This window comes from Pyxicephalus adspersus, chromosome 6, assembly GCF_032062135.1.
Source record: "Pyxicephalus adspersus chromosome 6, UCB_Pads_2.0, whole genome shotgun sequence".
Taxonomy (NCBI): domain Eukaryota; kingdom Metazoa; phylum Chordata; class Amphibia; order Anura; family Pyxicephalidae; genus Pyxicephalus; species Pyxicephalus adspersus.
Window position 1 is genome coordinate 3,479,258 of NC_092863.1, and position 20,813 is coordinate 3,500,070.

General features: G+C 39.5%; 1 protein-coding gene across 1 annotated transcript in view; it reads left to right on the top strand.

Annotated features, from left to right (window-relative positions):
• The window catches only part of TSHZ2 (teashirt zinc finger homeobox 2), a 285,070-nt gene that overhangs the window by 30,597 nt on the left and 233,660 nt on the right, over positions 1–20,813 (top strand). Inside the window, exon 2 of the mRNA XM_072414171.1 lies at positions 1,408–1,472. The gene's annotated coding sequence lies outside the window, so the exon portion shown is untranslated. The remainder of the gene's footprint in view (positions 1–1,407; positions 1,473–20,813) is intronic.

Below are 20,813 nucleotides of genomic sequence, written 5' to 3' on the forward strand. Positions count from 1 at the left end.
GCTGCCAGCACTCCAATGTCAGCACACAGCAGGTGTTTCTAAGTTGTTAGAAGCTGCAAAAAATTGTCTTTTTTGGGTCTGTGAGAATAAATACTTTGCAGGTCAAGCAGCTAGAGAGGTCATGTTGTTTTTATTATTTTTTAATATGTAAATATCCATGATCTGGGCACAGGTACACATTAAAATACCCTTTTCCAAGTTCATTTGTGCTGTTTATTGGGAGCACTAGGCCCAATGCTGATTCCTATAGGACTGCACAGTGTTATTCAGACAAAACTATGAAAATGTAGGCTGTTAGCGTTGAATATTTGTGACTGCAATAGCACATGAAACACTTGCAGTTACCTTGGACCCCCTCATACCCCTATTACATTTTCAGCAGCAAATCATTACACAAAGCCCTCATCTTTTATTCTTGCTCTCCACACTTTCTTTTTTCTAAGCAGCTAACCAAACATTGCTGATGAAAAGAAGGCAGAATGAAATACATAGGCTGCAGCTCAGACAGCCTCACATTTCTTACACTGAGAGTACCTAAAGGTGTTGAGACATCCCAGAGTTCAGGTCTGTCAGGAAATAAAAAACAGATTGCTATACAGAAATAAAAACTACAGGACGGTGGTTGTGATCCCACAAATTGAAAAAAAGTATAGTGACACACCAATGATATTTTTTTACTGGTAGTCAAAATAAAGCGATTGCTGTAGCTTACAACATTTCTGAAGAGCCAGGAAAGTTTTATTTCACAAGTTTCAGACATAGGTTGAAGCCATCATCGTCAGCAGAAGGCCTTAAGATTTCCTCCTCCTTCTCCGGGGCCTGGTGTTCAGCAACTGTTTCATATTGTTTGCATAAGATCCTGACAATATTTTAAGTAATGGTGTCTTGGAGGCCATTTGTCATCCAAATGCCTTGTATCATCAGAATGCTGTGGAATGCTGCCCCGCAACAGGGCCGAGCATTTATTAGTGAGACATGCAGATTCTGAGATGTCATCAGTCAAATTTACATCTGTATAAAGGGGAAATGCAAATGTTACAGCCGAGCATCTGGGCTGATGAATTCTTTTCTGCTTCGGGGTTACAGCGAGGATAGTCTGTGCAAGGGTTTAACTCGGTCCTCAGTCATTGTTTGGAGAGAAACTGACATTATTTTTGGAGTCAAAAGGCCACTGTATGTTAGGAAGGGTAGCAATGCAATAAACGTTGATTGCCTGGGTTGGTTTACTAAACTAAAACTGATAAAGGGTGTAAAGAGTCAATAAATGGTTTGGTTCTTTGAACATTGGGTGCTGTGTATTCATAAAGCCTGATAGGTCATTGGATTCAGTCACGAGTTTCATATTCCTGTGCACATTTTGTAATTTCTCCCATTCTTATAAAGTTTATTCTTCTTGTGTCTCCTTAGCTTTCCAGTGGATGTGAACTTTCATCTATCAACTGAACCTGTGCAGCAGAACAAAAAATCTTGAGGTAAGTGGCCTTATCTCCATTTATAATCGATAAAATGTTCATTTGTCCAAATGTGGCACAACTGATGCTCAGTGCCTTTTATTCTCCTTATAGTCCTCTTCCATGTCATGTTATGAGTTGGTTTGTTTTGCTTTATAATATTTTTTTTCGCATAATGGAAATTTGCCTCCTGCTCTCACAATCCATTGCTCTGTGTGGTGAGAGCAGAGTATCAGTCACACTCCTCATCACAAGAGCCCTTATTGAAATATATTACAGAAAGATAAGGGGGCATGGTCAGGTCTGTTATATTTGGTACTTCTAAGGTGCATGGAGAAGTTATGTAAATATAAAAAAAATTATAAAGAAGGCCTTAAAGGAGGATGACATTCTGGAAGATATCCATGAGCTGACCGTATCTGAATGTAGATGGCCCTAAGTAAAACCTACATGTTAAAATTTGGTTGAAATCCAGTTAATGAAAGGAGTGGTCAGACTACATGATGGTGGACATGCTCCACCCAGGAAGGAAGGTAGGACTGTATCTTAATTGTTGCAGTTTCCAATGCACTGGATTGGATTTCCTAAAAGTCATTAGCTATTTTGTTAGCAATTGTTTTCAATTCTGGACCAGATTCATTTCAGGTTTGCTGGATCACCCAGCTTCACTGATGAAAGTGTATCCTCTCTAGCCTTGGAGAGCTTTAATGAATCAGACCCAATGCATCATTTGCCTTTAAATGGAGAAAAAACAAAATTGTTATCTTCCTTTTAATAATTTACATGCAGTCCTATAGAGGATCATTTTCCCCTTTCCAAAGCATGTGCACATACTTCTCTCATCATGGGATATAAAATATGTTTCCAAATGCCTAAAAGTAAAAATAAATATTTGTCATATGTAACGATAACAGACATAAGGCATATATAAATACCACTCAGCATAGAGCTTTGAAACTATACACACAAACACATGAATTATGGCTTTCCCCTGACCCGGCGGGACACGGCGGCTCCATCATCTCCGAGCCCCGGTCATATGTCCTACAATTAGCAGTGTTTATTTAGGTAGGAATTACAATGCTTGTGTGTACTGAGGGCTATGGGAGCGTCAGAAATACACAGTGTTCTAATTCATTAGGCAACATGGATACTCTCCAATATTGGATTGAATTGCCAAAAATATCAATCAAAAATGATTGGGTAAGACAGGCTTATCTGAGAGTATAACAAAAGGATTGGGTCCCATTTAGAACAAGAGGAGGTGAAACATTTGCCCATTGTACCATAGGGACTGCAAGAGACTACCACCAAGTCAAATGAAGGTGCTTGTATATAAAGAAATACATTTAATAATCTATTAAAGATTACAGAGCCACATTAATGTCTTTTATATCTGCCCGGAGTTCTGCTTCAAAAGCAATTGTCCTTTTATTGTGTCATTTACTGAATGTAATCAATATCCTGTCCTTCTGAATAGAACTGTGTCTTAATGTTGATATTAACACCCCCTGTCCTATGCTGTAATAAGAAGAACATTCCATCATAAATAAGCTATTGGCTCCCTGTCATTGGCGGACAGACCCCATGCTCTGCTACACAGGTACATGCTGTATCAGGAGGATCTCGGCATGCTGATAACACAGTGATTGATTCCGATGAGGCTGCACACTAATATTACTGATCCATCTCTGGCCAATACACAGATATTAAGCATGCTGTGAGTTACGGCTTTTGTCAGAGTGGCAGGATATGAGAATATATGAGGACGCTTTGTACCCTGAACATGCTGCCTATTGGAGATAATATACAGGATCAATTGGCTCACACTTGGTATCCCCAACCTGGATGTAAAAAAAAATAACATTTACAGGTCTAGCTCACCCATAAGATGACTTGATCTAACACAGAATTATATGGAAGCCATCCTTGGAATTACCTATGTTATAAATAAATAGCTGCCAACATCATAAAATAATTTCCAGAAGCATTAAAAGATCATTTCCATAAACTCCTTGTGTCCAATCAGGTGTTACTAAGTTCATCTAGCTCAGTATTGTTTCAGAGATCCATGGGGATGTGTAAACTTAATTATGACACGGTTTATTAAACCGGAATATAAATTCTCTTTCATTTTTGTATTTAGTAGCAGCGTGTCCGTAATAAGTAGCTATAAGGGCCAAACTACCATATTAGATTTTAAGACTTCAATGACAGACATCCTGCCAATACTGCTGCCCAGGGGTTTACCCATGAAGAAAGCTCACCAGGAGCTGAGTTTTGGTGGCTTTGTCCTTCTCTGGTGACCAGCATGGATTGGATCCACTGGTACTATCGGAGGTGGTGATGTCAATAGTTTGTCAAGAATCACAGGAAGTAAAATATAACTGCAAGAACCATTTACTTCAGGTACATTCCTGCAAGAAACAGATCCTGAGCAACTGGTAATATAGCTAGGAACTGTTCACATTCTGTATGTGGGGCAACAAAAATGTGAAGAAGCAGTGCTTAGTTTTAAGGAATCATTAGCCTGTTTTGTAAATCAGGGGTAAGCAGACATTTCTTGTAATAAATCATTTCTAGGATTACTCATGGAGTTGTTCATAAAGAATACATGCAGTGTTTATAGGACATGATAATCAAATGCAGCAACCTCCTGTCAATGTCAAAAAAACCTGTCTGTACTGCATCAGCACATTATTATATATTCAGATCTGCACTAAAAAATTATTTGTCAGAGATTGAACAAATAGTAGTATTGCATTGGATTACAGGTAACCTTTTACTTATGCACCCAGTAATTGTGGTGTGGATGTTTGGAACACCTTGTTGGCTATTCTGTACTTGGTGTTGTAGGTAGTCTTCTCTATGGCTCGAACATTTGGTGCAGCAGTACTTCTTTCTTCTGTTATCTCCATTAGTACAGCCTCTCTGTCAGCCTAGTCATTTTTTAATTGTGTTTTGCCTGGACTCCTATTTTATTAATTATATTTATTTGCTGGTTAGGATGAGTACAGGTAGGTGATGGGAGTACAGCACCAACATCCCTGGACCAGGGAGCTGCTATGCCCACCTACTGGAGCCATTTATACATCATGGATAGATAGCTAATTGCTTAGAATTGGTATCCTTGGATTTTGAAGTCCTAGATTCTTTATTCGCCATGGTCCCCATACAGCTCAATAATGACTGTTCTACTAGTGTTACATTACTTGCTTCTTCTTTCTTTCAGCTTATCAGTACCTTATTCTCCATTCCACTCCATTTTCCCTTATGTTAGTCCTTGTGATCGTACAGAGAACATTAAGTATAAACATCCATGGGGCATAAGCTTATGTGGCTGGTTCAGTGATGAATAATCGTGGCACTATTAAGAATACAACTAGAGAACTGAGACTGAATGGGGGATTGAAAGGGTTTTCAGTTGTGCTCATCAGGGTGTCAAACTCAATAGGCTCAATTTATAAAACTGGGAATTTGATATTCCCTCAGACTCCCTGGTGGGAATCAATTACTGCCATTGAAATACATGGACCTGGATGATTCTCCACCAGGAAATATTTGAGCGAATGTCAGATTCCCCTATTGGTCTGACTATCATAATAAAAACTCTGATGCTCCGGTCTTATGATCTAACACTGCAGTTTCCTAAACACCCTTGTATATTCTGTCACAATATTATACGTCTGTGCTTCCGTCTTCAGGTAAACTATATTCAAAGATAAAAACCTTGCACTTTCTCTTCCTATTTGTTCATCATTACCTTCTCTGACAATGAGTTCATCTAAAGGGTCATTCACTTTATAGGTCAGTGTCTTAATTACAAAGATACTCCTCTTCCATAACAGTCTGAGATGCTGGACGGCTCCATCAATCATTAACGGTGCCATATCTTCCAAATAAATCACTCTGACACTCATTTCATTAACATGCCAGACAAAAAGCGGATATGAAAGTCAGGCAGCGGAGTTTGTACATCTTAAAGGAGAACTCCCCAAGATGCCACTCCCTCATATCTCATGGAAAAGACAATTAGCTCCCATGACAATTATTTTATTTCTATTGTTTTTACAAATGTACACTAGGCGTATTCTACTGAAGTGTAGCCATGAGATCAGTCAACATTTTTTGTTTTATTTCTCAGCAAAAAAGAATGCTTTTTACTGATGTATGATATTAAGTACCAATAAAATTTTAAATAATTTTTCATTTGGCTGAAGATTTTGTTCAGAGCCCAAAATAAAGTATATTTAAAGAACAGAAACACTGAAAAATGTAAAAAGGAAACTGTTGTGAAATATTTTCATCTCCTATAGGACGATCTAAACCACCATTGGTTGCAATTTTGGCAAGAAAGGGAATCGAACGTTTAATCACGCCAAAAAATTCCAACCCGTGAGGTCAGATAAGGGCTTCTCTTATACAATAATAAATTGAAATTGCCTTGAACATCCTTGGCAGAAAATATGATTATTTACCAATGACCTGTGGCTGACTCGCCTTACACTAAAACCTAGCTTTTATTAAACTCATCAAAAATATTTTTGGTTTTATGCTGTACATTGTGATCATTGCTGTCATTGAAATACCAATATTACCTCAACTGCAAGACGGCCATTTGTCTCATTGCTTGTCCATGATCACATTGAATACATTTTGTATTTTTAAATCCCCATATAGTATAGATAAACAATTGGAGTAATTAAATTTTTTTGGGCTTGGAAAAAAAAAACTCAAAGCTCATCTGAAGTGGACTTTTTATTCAATTTTATTTGATTCATCTCACGATTCATCCACTTCCCCTTCCCCCTTAATCCACCAAAACTTCCATCTCCCCTCAACCTGAATTTTAGGAAAGACACCAACTTTGGAGTATAAATGGCCACACCAGCCACATTATTTATTAACTATAGAACTTTATTATTACCCCAACAGCTTTCATAAAGAAAACAATAAAAAAAAACATACAATATAATAATAACTCAAACAGTTGACAATAACGCCCTACCATAGTGATACCCATACAGCTGAAGACCTCAGAAGACTTCTTCTTGTCCTATCCAGCCCTTAGGGGCTGCACCACCATTACTTGTAGCCCTCAGCTTCACCACACAGGCCCAAAGACAAAACCAAAGCCCTCTGATCACAATCTCCACCCCCCCTATCCTCTTATTTATCCTCTTTATTACACCATCAAAAGACAGCACACCTAGGATGGACTATCACACCAGAAACTATCACTAGGAGTTATCACAATATCACCAATACTGCCCTCAACCCCCCAACACAGCAAATCACCACTCCCCCTGATCTGTCAAACATTCAGTGGGTGGAAGGGAACTTTTTTTTGTCCAATGCAACTCCATTCTGCCCCCACTTCTACACCTTATCTCATATTTAACCCCCCAATGCAATCTCAGTCTGCTCCACCAATCCCCTGTCCCTCTACCTCCCCATACTTTATTTAACCCTTTTTTCTTCTGGTCCCCTTGCACCTGCTCATGATAGCCCTCCCTCTATCTATATTACATTTTGATGGCTCCAAGCCCCAGTTTCCAGCAGGTACTCCTAATACAGAACGACAAGAAAGTAAAGTCTAAATCTAGCTAAGTTTAAGGATCTGGTCCTGAATTGAAAACATTTGCTTACAAATAGCAAATGAATTTAGGAAATTCATTCCAGGTTTTTGGATTCCCCAGCTTCACTGATGAAAGTTTCTCTCCAGCCTTGGAGAGCTTTAATAAATCAGGTCCTAAATTTTTATTTTTTAATCTTTTATCTTTAATCTTCGAATCCTATTTATTTTTCAATTTTGAATGGGGCCTCTCCTAACTTTTTTTGTGTCCGTGTTGTCCAGACTTTCCTCTTGAACTTTGGCACACATGATTATTATTACACAGGATTTATATAGCGTCATCATATTACCCAGCGCTGTACATAGTCATGTCACTAACTGTCCCTCAAAGGAGCTCACAATCTATTGTCCCTATCATAGTCATATGTCATTAAGTCTAAGGGAGTTAGTCAATAGTTAGGGAGAAGCCAATTAACCTCACTGAATGTTTTTGGGATATGGGAGGAAAACCACGCAGACATGGGGAGAACCTGCAAACTCCATGCAGATAATGTCCTGGCTGGGGATTGACGATAACCCCCTAACACTGCAAAGGCCGGAGTGCTAACCCCTGAGCCACCGTGCTGCCCACATGATGCCATTAGGACAGTGGTTGCCCAATTCCCTAGGTATCCTAGGTGTAGGACACTTGTAGTTTGCACACATATATGTCAAGCAGGGTACAAATAAACTTATCAGAAGTGTTTTGTGTGCTCGGAGTTTCATTTCCATAGTTACTAGGATGGCTTGGTGTTGGGCAGACAGCGATCACTTTGTCTCCATTATAGGGAATCAGGCATTTCATCCTGGCTGTGCTGGCTCTTCTCAGCTCTCTAATACACTGAGCAGACATCACTGCCATCTGATCCAGTGACTGCGCCGTTACCTTAGCGTGAGTGACTCATCTCCCCCCCACCACAATTACAGTTTGGAGCATTAATGCCTAGCTGGGATTATTTACTTTGACAAGACACTGCAGGATAAACAGAGTCGATTAAATCTATATTGACAGGTACCATTATGTTGCTGTTATGACTAATAGAAGCTGACTAGAAATAAAACTAAGTATGAAGAGGAGGGACACAGATCCTGGAGATGGAAACGGCAGCGTTTGCAACTGCTTTTTGGTAGGCGAATCCCCGTACGACCATTTCAGATGGTAATGATTCCACATCTTATCCTGCCAATGTCTTCTTATCACATGTTTAAGACTCATCAAGACAATCAATTTAGAAATGCACCACTAATTTCCCATATTGCCCTGGTGCTGAGAATCAAAGATCTGTTCTTTATTACTTTTAGAAATTTCAGATAAATTGTTGATTTACTGGTTGACATGGAAAACATTTTGGCTGATAAAAAAGACGTTTGGTGAGCTGCAGCAGTTTGACTTTCATCTTCCAGTTTGCATCAAATTCTGACTCATGGGAATTGTGAATTTTTGCATCCGAAATTATTTCAAGCCTGACCCAGATTATGTATGATAGCTCTTATACTGTAACAGGTCAATGGATGGCTAAGAAAGGCACATAAATAGACAAAGGGATTCTTATATCTTTTTTTTGTTACTTTTACTTTACAACATCAAAGTCATATTGGTAAAGAAATGGAAGCTTTTCAGAGTTGGTCCTTGTAGAATGTTTTCCTTTACCTGAATTCCCCACCACGTGCCATGATAACACACTGGTAAGTCATGGTCACTAACGGGCCTTTATTATAGCAGTGCTATGTCCTTATTTTACTGCTATTTTTTTATTGGCACATTTATAAAACATTCCTGTGGTTTACAAATGTACTTTCTACTTTGTTTAATTTGGGATTTTGAAGAAAGCTACTGTAAGTACTATTCATTTGAAAAAGGATAAAAGATAGAAAATTTACAGGTCATGTAACAGGGCTCTTGGCTTACCAAGGCTTGTTCCCTGCAATGGTACACAAAGTAGCGCTTGATGACACCACAGGTTCTACACTACTTAGATAAAAATAAAACTGGACAGGTTATATAAAAAAAAACATTAAAATGAAGTGCAGTGCGGGGTATTTATTGCAGTTTTCAATGGAAACATCTAAGCATCACCTGCTAGAAACAAAAAGAACCACCACCCAGTCAGTGACCAGCAAACAGAAGTGATCAACTTGCAGGTGTATTGATTCCAACTTTGTATAACAGTACAGATCCAACAAGATAATCCAGAACAGACTCTCCTGGATTTCCATACATGTAATACCATACAAGCAGTAATTCTTCCAGGTCCTGGATTGAGGCATACAGCTGCTTGTGTCTAAGGTATTTTCTTACTTAAGCTGTTCCTGGGAAATTCTTGTTTCTGGAACCAGTTCTCAAGCACTAAACACCAATGAATGGGCTCCTGTCCCTAGCTCTCACTTCTTGAGAGAATGATGCAGGTACTAACTTAATATACAGCAGCATAATAATATAGCTGCCCACATCTCAGAAGAACAAGGTAATTATGTACATAGGCTATTCCAATATATCATATTATCTAGTTATCAAATAGTGTTCTCTGTCCCATTATACAAAGAAGGGCTGAAGGGCACAACAGGCTCCTCACTACTTTTTGCATTTAATAAATATTTCCGGGTCACATTCCATTACTTACACCACTTTTATAGGAAAAATCCATTTCATAATGTAACAGTTTTATGTTGCTATATATTATGGCTTTTGAATTTATCAGGAGCATTGCTCACCCACTGTGTCCTGAACGATGCACCTTGCTGCATTTGCAGCACCTATACATGTTTTCTTGCTTGGAATAAGGGGTTATATATTCGTATGCAACAGAGTGTTAATGCTAATGTAGCATGATGCAGCTTAAAAGGGGATCAGCAACAGGTCAGAATGATCCTGAAAAGATCTCAAAAAGCTTCCTAAACTGACCTTAAATGCAAGCTGAATAAATTTGAAAGAACAATATGTTTGGCCATCTGCACAAACCCTAACAAATTCAACTTCCCTTTCATGCAACCAATCACATGCATGGGTCTTGGCAATAAGTGAATACTACATACCAATTATAGATGTCTGGACCCCTCTTTGTAGAATCACAAAATAGGTGATGTATTAAAATATTTCCTTCCATTCACCTGCAGAGTTGTTAGACTACTATTGCAATCATAACATAAGAGATGTTTTAGTTTGTAATATCATCTTTTTTACCATTTAAAAATTATTCTAACTAAAATAATAAAATAGGCCATGGATCAATTACTGGAGTCTTTACATGTACAAGAAAACAAAAATGATTGCAGGGTACATGTAATGAATAATATAAACTAAAACACATCAAAATGTCAAAATCAAAAGTCAAAATGTTGACTCAAAAACACAGGCAGTAGAAGCTCATTTTTTTTTAAGTGGAGGTCCTAACATTCTAGTTTTACTTTAGGATTATATTGTAATATGTTTTTACATCTTGTTTGATCACCATGTTGTCATAGAGACAAGATGTAGAGGTGCACGCTGTGGTTTTTGCGTCTACGTCTTACTTTTATAAAAAAAAAGAACAAAATGGACAATTGCACCCCTCAACTCTCCTTCGCCTGGGTCATTGTTTGTATCTGTCTGTCATTTGCAACCCCTATTTTATATACAGTGCTGCAAAATGTCTTTGTACTATATAATTCCTGTTTATTAATAATAATAATAATAATAATAATAATAATAATATTATTGTTTTGAGAAGCTTCCATGCTGACCATGGGGTTTAGGATCCAACGCATCTCAGAATGTACACAACCATCCTTCACATATTGGTGACCAAGACGGACTCCAAGACAAAACAAGTTTTGGGAAGAAAGAAAAAAAAACTCATTTTATAGTAAAGCAAACCAGTACAAATTCTGCCAAAACGTTAAAACTTTGAAGATAGACATTTAGCATAACAGGTTTCTTGTTGCTGCAGATGAAGCTCAATTACAAAGCAAAGCCAGAAAGCATGGTCAAGGTGAGGAATGTAAAAACCTAAAAAAATTAAAACAAAATGTAATAAGTACACAAACCTGACCATTACTAAAATAAATAAAGGCATCAGGGTGTTTTTGGCATTTGGGAAATAAACATACTATTATCAGAAGAGGCTGTTTTAATTTCCGCCAGTCTTCCTATTAGTGGAGCACGATCATTAACACCCAGTTGTTCAGTAAACCAAAGCAGATAGCCAATTAAATTAAATTAGTACAGCAAGGGGAAAAGAGACGTGTGCCTTCATCACTTGTACGCAGACAGCGTGCTGAGGAATGACAATAGAATCTTTTACAAGCAACTAAAATTAACATTTTCATTTCATTGTCTTCAGATTTTTTTTCTCTAGAAATCTGTAAGCATTTAAAAGCCATTGTCCACATAAAACTGCATTAGCGAATTTCTTTCAGAGACTGCTTAATGGAATGGAACCTGATTGCGTTTTACGTTTAACTGTTTGTGATCTGAAAGTGTCAGAAAATTGAGATAACTTCAGAGGCGTAACCGGAGGAGATTTAGGGGAGAGTTACCGTATGAGTCATAATTGTATTAAAATCAATAAAGTTATTTTTTTATAGAAAATATAATAAACATCTAAGACAAATGTGCAAATGAATGCTAAAAACAAAAAAATGATGAAGGGTAATTTTTTTCATAAAGGTATAAATTTATCTAATGCATGTGGTGGGTCAGGTAGATTCTGGGAAAACAAAGGGAAAAATTAAGGAAGGAAAAACAACTTTTCAGCTATTCTATTTCACCATTCAAAAGGTAAAATGAGCATGTTGAGTAAATAAGAAGGAGCAGACCTGTTGGTCACCTGACCTCATCGACTCCTGGTACCATTTTGCATTTGACCATAAGTATTCAAAAATGTGTGACAAATATAAGAGTTTGGTACATAAACAGTTTCTTATCGTTTAATAATTTCAGGTAAATGGATAAAAACACAAATCAAATGCATATATAAGAGCTGTTTTACCTACCAAATGATTTATATTTTGTTGCGTCCAGTCCTGAGAATTACACAGTCCCTTTACCTGACTTTGTTTGCTGCAACTGAATTGTATCCATGTCCCTACCTTTAATTGGACGGCGAAGGGAAATTCCTTATTCTTTTTGCTTCTTATCTCAATATGTTCCTTGTCACTTCATGCAACATGATTGTGTTCTGGTTCTTAGTGCTGCCACTCCATCTCTCAGCCTAGGGTTTCTCAACCAAATTTCCCTGAAACCCTAGATGCTAGGAGGTCCTTGAGCAATGAGCAGTTTGTGACTCTTAGGTTTAAGTGATACCAATGATTTATTTCCCCATCTTAAAGTTACATTCTTCTGACTAGCCAGAAAAGTAAAAGACATTCATCCCAAAGACCACCTCACTAATGTACTGTGAGCTGTGGATATAGAAATTTTAGCAGGACCTAAACAATATTTCAAGTAACCTTGATAAAAACATAGGAAAATCTACTTTACCGAAGATATCAAATGGCTGATATCAAGGGAAATTCAGCTACTTACACAAGTTTTAAAATACATTTAAATATGATTTAATGAATAAAACCACACTTTTTGTGTTTTTATATTAGTCTGTAGTTCAGATTTTTTAAAGCACTAATTTTGGAACCTATTTTGGCTAGTTAGAGCAGCTGCCGTGCCAGATTTAGTCAGCAGGGGGTGATGTAGGTTGTGTGTGCCTGGTCAAAGGAGGCAGCCCCAGGGGTAGAAGGGTAGGAGGTCAGGATATTTTGCTGGTGAGGCATTTACCTAGGAAAGGGTCAGATGCAGATATGTAATTTTGATTGCATCTGATTGCTTGAAAACTGTATCTAAAGTATCTTTGGAATACTAATTTGTTAAAAAAAAATGTTTATTGGCTGTCTTGGTCTTCCCTTCCAAGTGACCATACCACGTTGTATGAGTGTCAGGTAGTCAGAAAAAATGTACCTAGTGGGGTCATGAATGAAAAGAATAACCTGGCAGAAATGTTAACTCTTCCCCCAATATTCAAAGCAAAAGACTAGATCTAGCTTTGCAATAAAAAAGTGATGTAGGGTCCTAAAGTGGTAGTAAAGGGCAAATGCATAACTTAGGTTTTCTGTGTTTTTTTTCCTGGCAAAGCCCCGTGAAGGTTTACGACCTTTACTTTCATTTTTACAAATTGATTAATAATCCCTGGTGGATTTTAGAAAGGCTTAATCTAATTATTAACATAATGCTAATCATTGTTCATTATGATTACAGATTGCACAGAGGCCGCATACCAATTTATCTAGAGTATTTGGATTAAATTACAAAGAGGAGGTTCAGTTATGGGCCTCAGTAAATCCACCGGGTACTGGCGATAATACCGTTGTTCAGTGTTATTGTTCAGTGACAGTAAATCACTCGGCTTCACGGGCAGCGAGAGGTGCGCGCCTGATTGAAATTCATAAGGTCAAAAAGAAAACTAAAAATCAATTTATAAGCCATGAAAATTTAGGTTACAACTTTATTCACCAGCAGTAAAAATAGTCACTCAAGTGAGTTTAAGGTATCGGTAGGGGAACGTGAGAGGCCGGCACTGGAAGAATTATTATCTGCTACATAGCGAGAAGGTGGGGAACATTTCGTTTTATCAGACATTACTGAATTTCTGGCTGTAATGTAAGAGACAGCTGGCTGCACCGTTAAAGATCGCTCTACTAAATCATTCGTTAGCTCAGATGAAGGAAGATAGCTTCGAAAAGGTGACCTGCTGCCATGACATCATTGGGTTTAGAAGCATCGTAGGAAAGTGGCCTTGTTGGATGTAATCATTGGGACGAGCAAAGCTGAGGCTATTTGTTCGAATATCAGGTCATGTGACCAGACTCATTGTTCACCAGGAGTGGTGAAATCAAGTGCTTCCGTCTTCAGAAGTTTTGAAAACCTCAACATTTTTTAACAAGTTTTAAATTCTTATTCTACAAAAAACTATATATAAAATATTAAAAAGTCTGTTGAAAACCTGCATAGATTGAGAACAAAAAGAAGTAAACTGTGATATACATTTTGTTTGCCAAGGCACTGTTTATACAACACGTGAATGCTCAAGGCAAAAAACAAAGAAGAACAAGGAAGGCTTCCACACATAGGCATCTGCTATACAAGTCTCCCAAAAACTAGAAAAAGATACCAGATGTCTGGTCACCTTTGATAGAACTGGTGAGGTCTTCCCTTTTGGTGGAATCTGAAATTTGTGTGGAACCTTTTGCTTGCCATGATCTTTAGATCCTCCTGAGATAGTTGTGGAAGACTTTTGGTTCCAGTAGCTGGATCATGATTTGGAAGAACAAAGGTAATGCCTAAAACCTAGAAAGGAGGGAGTAGGCCTGCACTGTTGTTTTTGAGCTTTCTCACTTGAGGTACATGGGTTGGGTAAGAATACAGTTGTATTCTTCAAGATTTTATGAGGAGTTTAAAAGATTTTGTTTCTCTAAGGGTAGGCATAACAAAAATTGTTTATGCTTGTTCTGATAGCCAACTTTTAGCCAAATAAGCTTACAGATCTGGAAGAGGTAACTGAAGATTGCCTTACAGGATCAGGAAGGAATTTTTTTTCCTTGTTGGAGCAAATTAAACCAGACTTTGTAAGGGTTTTTTGCCTACATCTGAATAAACTATATCTATAGAATTTTTATATGTAAAATGTTTATTTCCCTAGTGGTTGAACTTGATGGAATTTTGCCTTTTTTGAAACTAACTATGTAACTATGTAAGACTTAGCTAGTATCCAGTGAAATATCTTACGGGAATTTCAGTTTGTCTGGGCAGTACAATCTTTAGGCCAACGGTTGACACCATTGACTGGGAAATCTCCACTGAGGGACTTTGTTCATTTACTCAAAGTCTAAACATACAGTGCTGAAGCCAGCATGTATTGGAGGGTAGATTCTACCAAGGCATAAATGGACTAAGAAATCAACTATGGATGGACTAGAAAATTTTAAGAAAGAAGCGTTCTCAACAAAGACCTGTTTGGCTGTTTCAGAATGACCACATTGTACAATGCTACCAATATCGGCCTGTGGATCAATGTCAATCATTGTCAGAGCAGTCAACCAGTCTAGTGCAATAGCATGCACTTTTTTGTGCACCCTAGGAACTGCTCACGTTTCTCAACATGTTATAAAATCAAAACCTAATCCCTACACCCTTCATCCTGCTAGCCATGAGCACCTCAGTTTAATTTAGCAGCACCCTTATTAGCAGCACCTTTATTATATACCCAGTGTATTTGGATGGAGACCAGAAAAATAAACTAAATGAGTTCTGCCATAAAATCTCTTTCCTCAAGTTTCCCGATGTACAGTGTGCATAAAAAGAAGTTTGATATCTTTCTGCTGGGGAAGGTTGGGTCTTGGAGAGAGTGGGGATCAATACAGACATGCAGATTTTCCCCTATCTAACCATAATTGGCAAAACTACATTTAGACTTTCCTTCATCATTTTTTGTTTTATTGATTCATTTTAGAAGCTGTTAATGTGCCTTAGATGGGTTATTATTTACCATTACAAAAGTCACCATGGAAGGAAAATAAAATGTGTTTTCTTTGTCAAGCATTTGACAAGAATACAAATACTGTGTTGGTTCTGAAAACGGAGAGTTAATCATTGAAGCAAGGTTTTTTTAAAGTAATATTTAAACTTAGAATAAATGTGTTGTTTACCTAAAATCTCAGTATATTTCATCCATCTCTACTCTAAATTCTTTGTAAGTGGTTGCATTTCTTTGACATTAGCCTACCTACCTGCGACCAGAAGCTCATTTGCTTTTAACGGTAATTTTATTTCAGAAAAACAAATTTCCGCTGTTTTTCCCCCCTACCACTTAATGACTTTAACGCCACTCATAATAGAAGTGACATTAGGAAAGGTGAGCATGCTGTCTCCAAATGATTCTTTAATCACACCAGCAACACCCTTATTGCCCCTTTTATCTAATTTTCTAATTGTTGACATGACCTGCCGACCTCAGGGGTCATCCAGCTCTGGTAATGGAAACAGCGAAAATGGCCCTATTAAATTAAAAAAAAAAAAATTAAATAAAATTACATCTGAAAACCTCTGAGAATCTAATCTGAGAATGAAAAAAAAATAAGCACAATAAAAGCTTTGCCCACGCAGAAAACCTGCAGAATGAATAAAAAGAAAAATCATTCATATGCAAAAAACAAAACATTAAAGGAGACTTCACATATGAGAGGGAGAAATGAAAGCATAAATTAGACAAGGTTAAGATCCTCGTTGGGTTTTACTAACAAAGCTCCGGGGGATTGTGAAATTCTGTGTTCTTCTAATCAAACAGGGGAAGCGACCACAGAAAGTTACGAGAAATTAGCATAAGGAATAGAAGCTTCATAGAGCTGGGGTCCCAAATATAGATCAAAAGAGCAGGTTTATACCAGGGAGATGAGTGCATGGGTAATGCTTAACTGTAAGAACAGAAAGAGCCAATGCAGGATTTTGTACCAACAGCAAATATGAACCAAGCAGGGTTATTTTTAATTAATGAATATCCAGATTTTAGTGATTTTTACACACTACACAGCATAAGTGTGTCTGTTGTTTTTGCCTGTGTCTTGTCACTTGCGTGTAGTTGCTGGAGAAACCACAGAGGCAAATGTGAGTTTGGATGCAAAGAGAAGTCAATTCTGTATACACATGGATGTCATAATGATATGTCTGGTTATTGGATTGCTCCTTTCTATACTTCCAGCAAAGATCATTTCAGTTGGTAATCCTGAACTGCAGGCACAATACCTTTCATGTTAATATATTCCTCAACAGCCACAAAGGATAGGAATCCACGTGGTGTTCACTAAATTCCTTTGTAAACCAAGCTTGTTTACTTCTTACTATTACTTGGTACAAGTAGCAGAGACATAAGCACTGTGTACAAAGCCTGTGTGGTGAGCAAATACACACGATGTCCAGATTTTATTGTAAACTTTACTAATCCATTGGTACCACGTGTGGCATCAAGCAAAATTTCCAGAGATTTTAAAAACTTGAACCAAAGACTTTTGGCAAGGTTTGGCTGGTCCCTTAAGCTGCTTTCTCAGGTGCTGTTACACAGGTAAAGACAGGACCACTATGGGGTGTATAAAGGTGGTGCGAGCCCTGAGAAGGGCCAAGGAGCAGAGTCTAAGCCATAGCCAAGTTTTCTCCAGAGCCTCTGATGGTGAGGATGTTGCGCTTCTGGTTACGGCCAGGTTGCGGTCCTTGGGCACCCCAAGGTGGGCAAGCATGGTACCAAATCACCAGGCAGGAGGATAGTCAAGGAAATCCAGGGTCCAGACGGGCAGCAAACAAGAGAGGTCAGGTCACACGCCAAGGGTCAATAGCTAGGGATCCAGAAGACAGACAGTATTGACACAGGGGCTTCTGTGGGCACAGGGAACACAGGAGACACTGGAAACAGCAGAAGCACAGGTAAAGCAGGGATATCCACAGGCAGACAGGAACACAGGAACAGCACAGGGAAGTTGGCTGGGAACCTACAGGCTGGACAACGAGGGGTTAACACAGGAGCTGGACACAGGAAACACTGAATTAAGCAACAGGTGTACAAGAACAAGTTCACAGAACTAGGAAGCTCGGCACTAGTAACTTGTTGCACGGACACAGAATGGAGCCTGTGAGCAAGCTAAATAGTCAGGGCTGGTTAGGAGACTACTTTCTGATCGGCCAGCAGCATGGCAGGTCGATAAAGCCTGGAAGCAGAGGCACGCCCAGCATCTGAACTGCCCACATTGAGATGTGGAGGCAATGTGGAGGAAGGCGTAACTTTTAACAAACTGGGTTAACCTTGGCAGAAATTACATAAGGTCTGATGAAACATGGAACAAACTTTAGAGAAGGCACCTGGCAACGAATATTCCTGGTGGATAGCCAGACTTTGTCCCCAGGTTGAAGAAGAGGCACCTTATGTTGATACCAACCTGCAAACTTCTTGTAACGGGCAGCCGACTGCTCTAGGTGTTCTAATGTTGAGGCCCAAATATGCTTGATGTCCCTCTGCAGGGCACAGAGTGCAGGAACTTCAATGGAGCAGGGTATAGGAGATGGAACGCGAGGATGTTTGCCCAAGACAATAAAAAATGGAGACTCCTTAGTACTGGTGCAAACATGATTGTTGTGAGCAAATTCTGCCCAAGGAAGCAGAGTCACCCAGTCATCATGGTGAGCAGATACTAGAGCTCGAAGATATTGCTCCAAAGACTGATTGATTCTTTCCGTCTGCCCATTAGTCTACGCATGATAGGCTGAAGAGAATTCTGCAGAGATATCAAGGGATTTGCAGAAGCCTTTCCAGAAGCGGGAATTAAACTGCACCCCCCAATCTGACAATATATTAGTGGGCATACCATGAGGTCGGAAAATGAATGAACATTGGCACCAATACTGCAGCCGATGGCAAAGCTGAGAGAGGTACAAAGTGGGCCGATTTAGAAAAATGGTCCATGACTACCCAGATAACCGTACAGCCATCTGACGGAGGGGGATCCCTTATAAAGTCTATGGATAGATGACACCAGAGTTCTGTGGGAATAGTTAGTGGATGAAGTGGTCCTGAAGGGGCACAGGTTGCAGACTTTGTTTGAGCACAGACAGCACAGGCCTTGACATAGTCCGTCACATCCTTATGAGGATTAGGCCACCAGTACTGTCGAGAGACAAATGTAAACAATCTATGCACGCCTTTATGACCACAAAGTTTGGAATCATGTGCCCATCATAACATCCTTGTGCAAAGTTGAAGTGGCACCAAGGTTTTGCCTGGAGAAACAGCGGACTCCTGGATAGAGGTCAAGGCTAGGATGCGAGCTAGAGGGATGATAAATTCTGGCTCCACATTCTGTCTCGGAATCCTGTGAGTCGAAGGAGCGAGAAAGAGCATCCGCTCTGGAGTTAGCAGAACCAGGTTTGAACGTAATGATAAAATCAAACCGAGAGAAGAAAAAAGACCAACAAGCCTGCCTGGGTTGAGGCGGCGAGCTAATTGTAAGTACTGGAGGTTCTTGTGGTCAGTAAAAATAGTGATCTTGTGAGGGGAACCCTCCAAAAGGTATTGCCATTCCTTCAGAGCTAGCTTGATAGCTAGGAGCTCCCTGTCCCCAATGGAGTAATTCTTTTCCGCTGGAGAAAATTTTCTTGAGAAGAAGGCACAGGGGCATCTGGCTCCAGTGGGGGTCTGGAAGAGAATAGCTCCCACTCCGACGGAGGAGGCATCAACCTCAATGGAGAAGCCTTGGTGACATCTGGCCTAACCGGAGCTGGGCCAGAAAAAAAAGCTTCCTTTGGAGAATGAAAGGCCTCAATACCTCAGAGGGCCAGTTCCTAGGGTCTGCATCGTTCCAGGTCAGAGCCGTGATGGGAGCTACCAAAGTGGCGTAATTCCTGATAAACTGTCGGTAATAGTTTGTAAATCCCAGGAAGCGCTGAGTAGGCTTAAGACCGGAAGGCAGAAGCCAGTTGGAAATAGCTACAACTTTTTCCAGATTCATGGATAGGCCTTCTTTAGAAACAATGTAACCCAGGAAGGGTACCTGGAGAAGTTCAAACAGGCACTTCTCTGCCTTCGCTTTTAGTCTGTTGTCCCTGAGCCGTTGTAAGACCAAGCATCTGTGAGTAGGCAAATCAGGGGAAAAAACCAAGATGTCATCTAAATAGACTACAACACAGATGTATAAAAGGTCTCGAAACACCTCATTACCAAAATGCTGGAAAACTGCTGGGGCATTGCAGAGACCAAAGGGCATCACAAGGTATTCATGATGCCCATCCCTGATGTTAAATGCGGTTTTCCATTCATCCCTCTCCTTGATCCGGATTAGATTGTTTGCACCTCTGAGGTCTAGTTTGGTAAAGATCTGTGCACCACGGAGATGGTCAAATGAGTGGCAGTGGATAGCGGTTCTTTATGGTGATGGCATTCAGACTGCCATCTCCGGCCATGGCCGGAGAGTCCCATCCGTTTTCTGAACAAAGAAAAAACCCTTCCCCAGTAGGGGAAGATGACTTACGTATGTACCCCTGTTGCCGATTTTGTTTGATATACTCGCTTACTGCTTAGATCTCAGGGAAACTGAGGGGGTATACTCAACCTCTTGGAGGTGTGGAGTTAGGAACGAGGTGTATTGCGCAATCATAGGACCGATGAGGAGGTAGTTGCTCAGCCTTGCGCTTGGAAAAGACATCCTTGAAATCAATATATTGACTGTCAATAGATGCTGCAACCCCAGGAGTAGAGAGAGCAAGAGGCCTGATAGGTGAGAGCTTGGTTAGGCATTTGGAATAACACAAGGGACCCCAAGCCAATATCTCTGGAGTAGACCAGTCCAGCACCGGGGAGTGTAGTTGAAGCCATTGGAGTCAAAGAGTGACTGCAGAAGTAGCTTGAGGAAGCACAAGAAAAGTTATGGTTTTGTGATATAGCACACCAACAGACATTTCAATGAGTTCAGTCTGGAAGTCCACATGAAATTAGGGGGTCCCATCCACCCCAGAGATTGGCCAGCGGAATGGCAGAGTCAATAAAGCCTGGAAACAGGCACGCCCAGCATCAGAACAGCCCACATGCGCAGGAGAGAGATGCCTGTGTTTTAGTGAGGAACAGGTAAGTGTTACAGGTGCTTTGTATATCTTACATTGACTGCACTATCCTCTCAGGTGGATCAATCCATTCTTGTTCTTAGCTGTTATTAATTAGAGTATTACATCACCAGACACTTCTACCTTG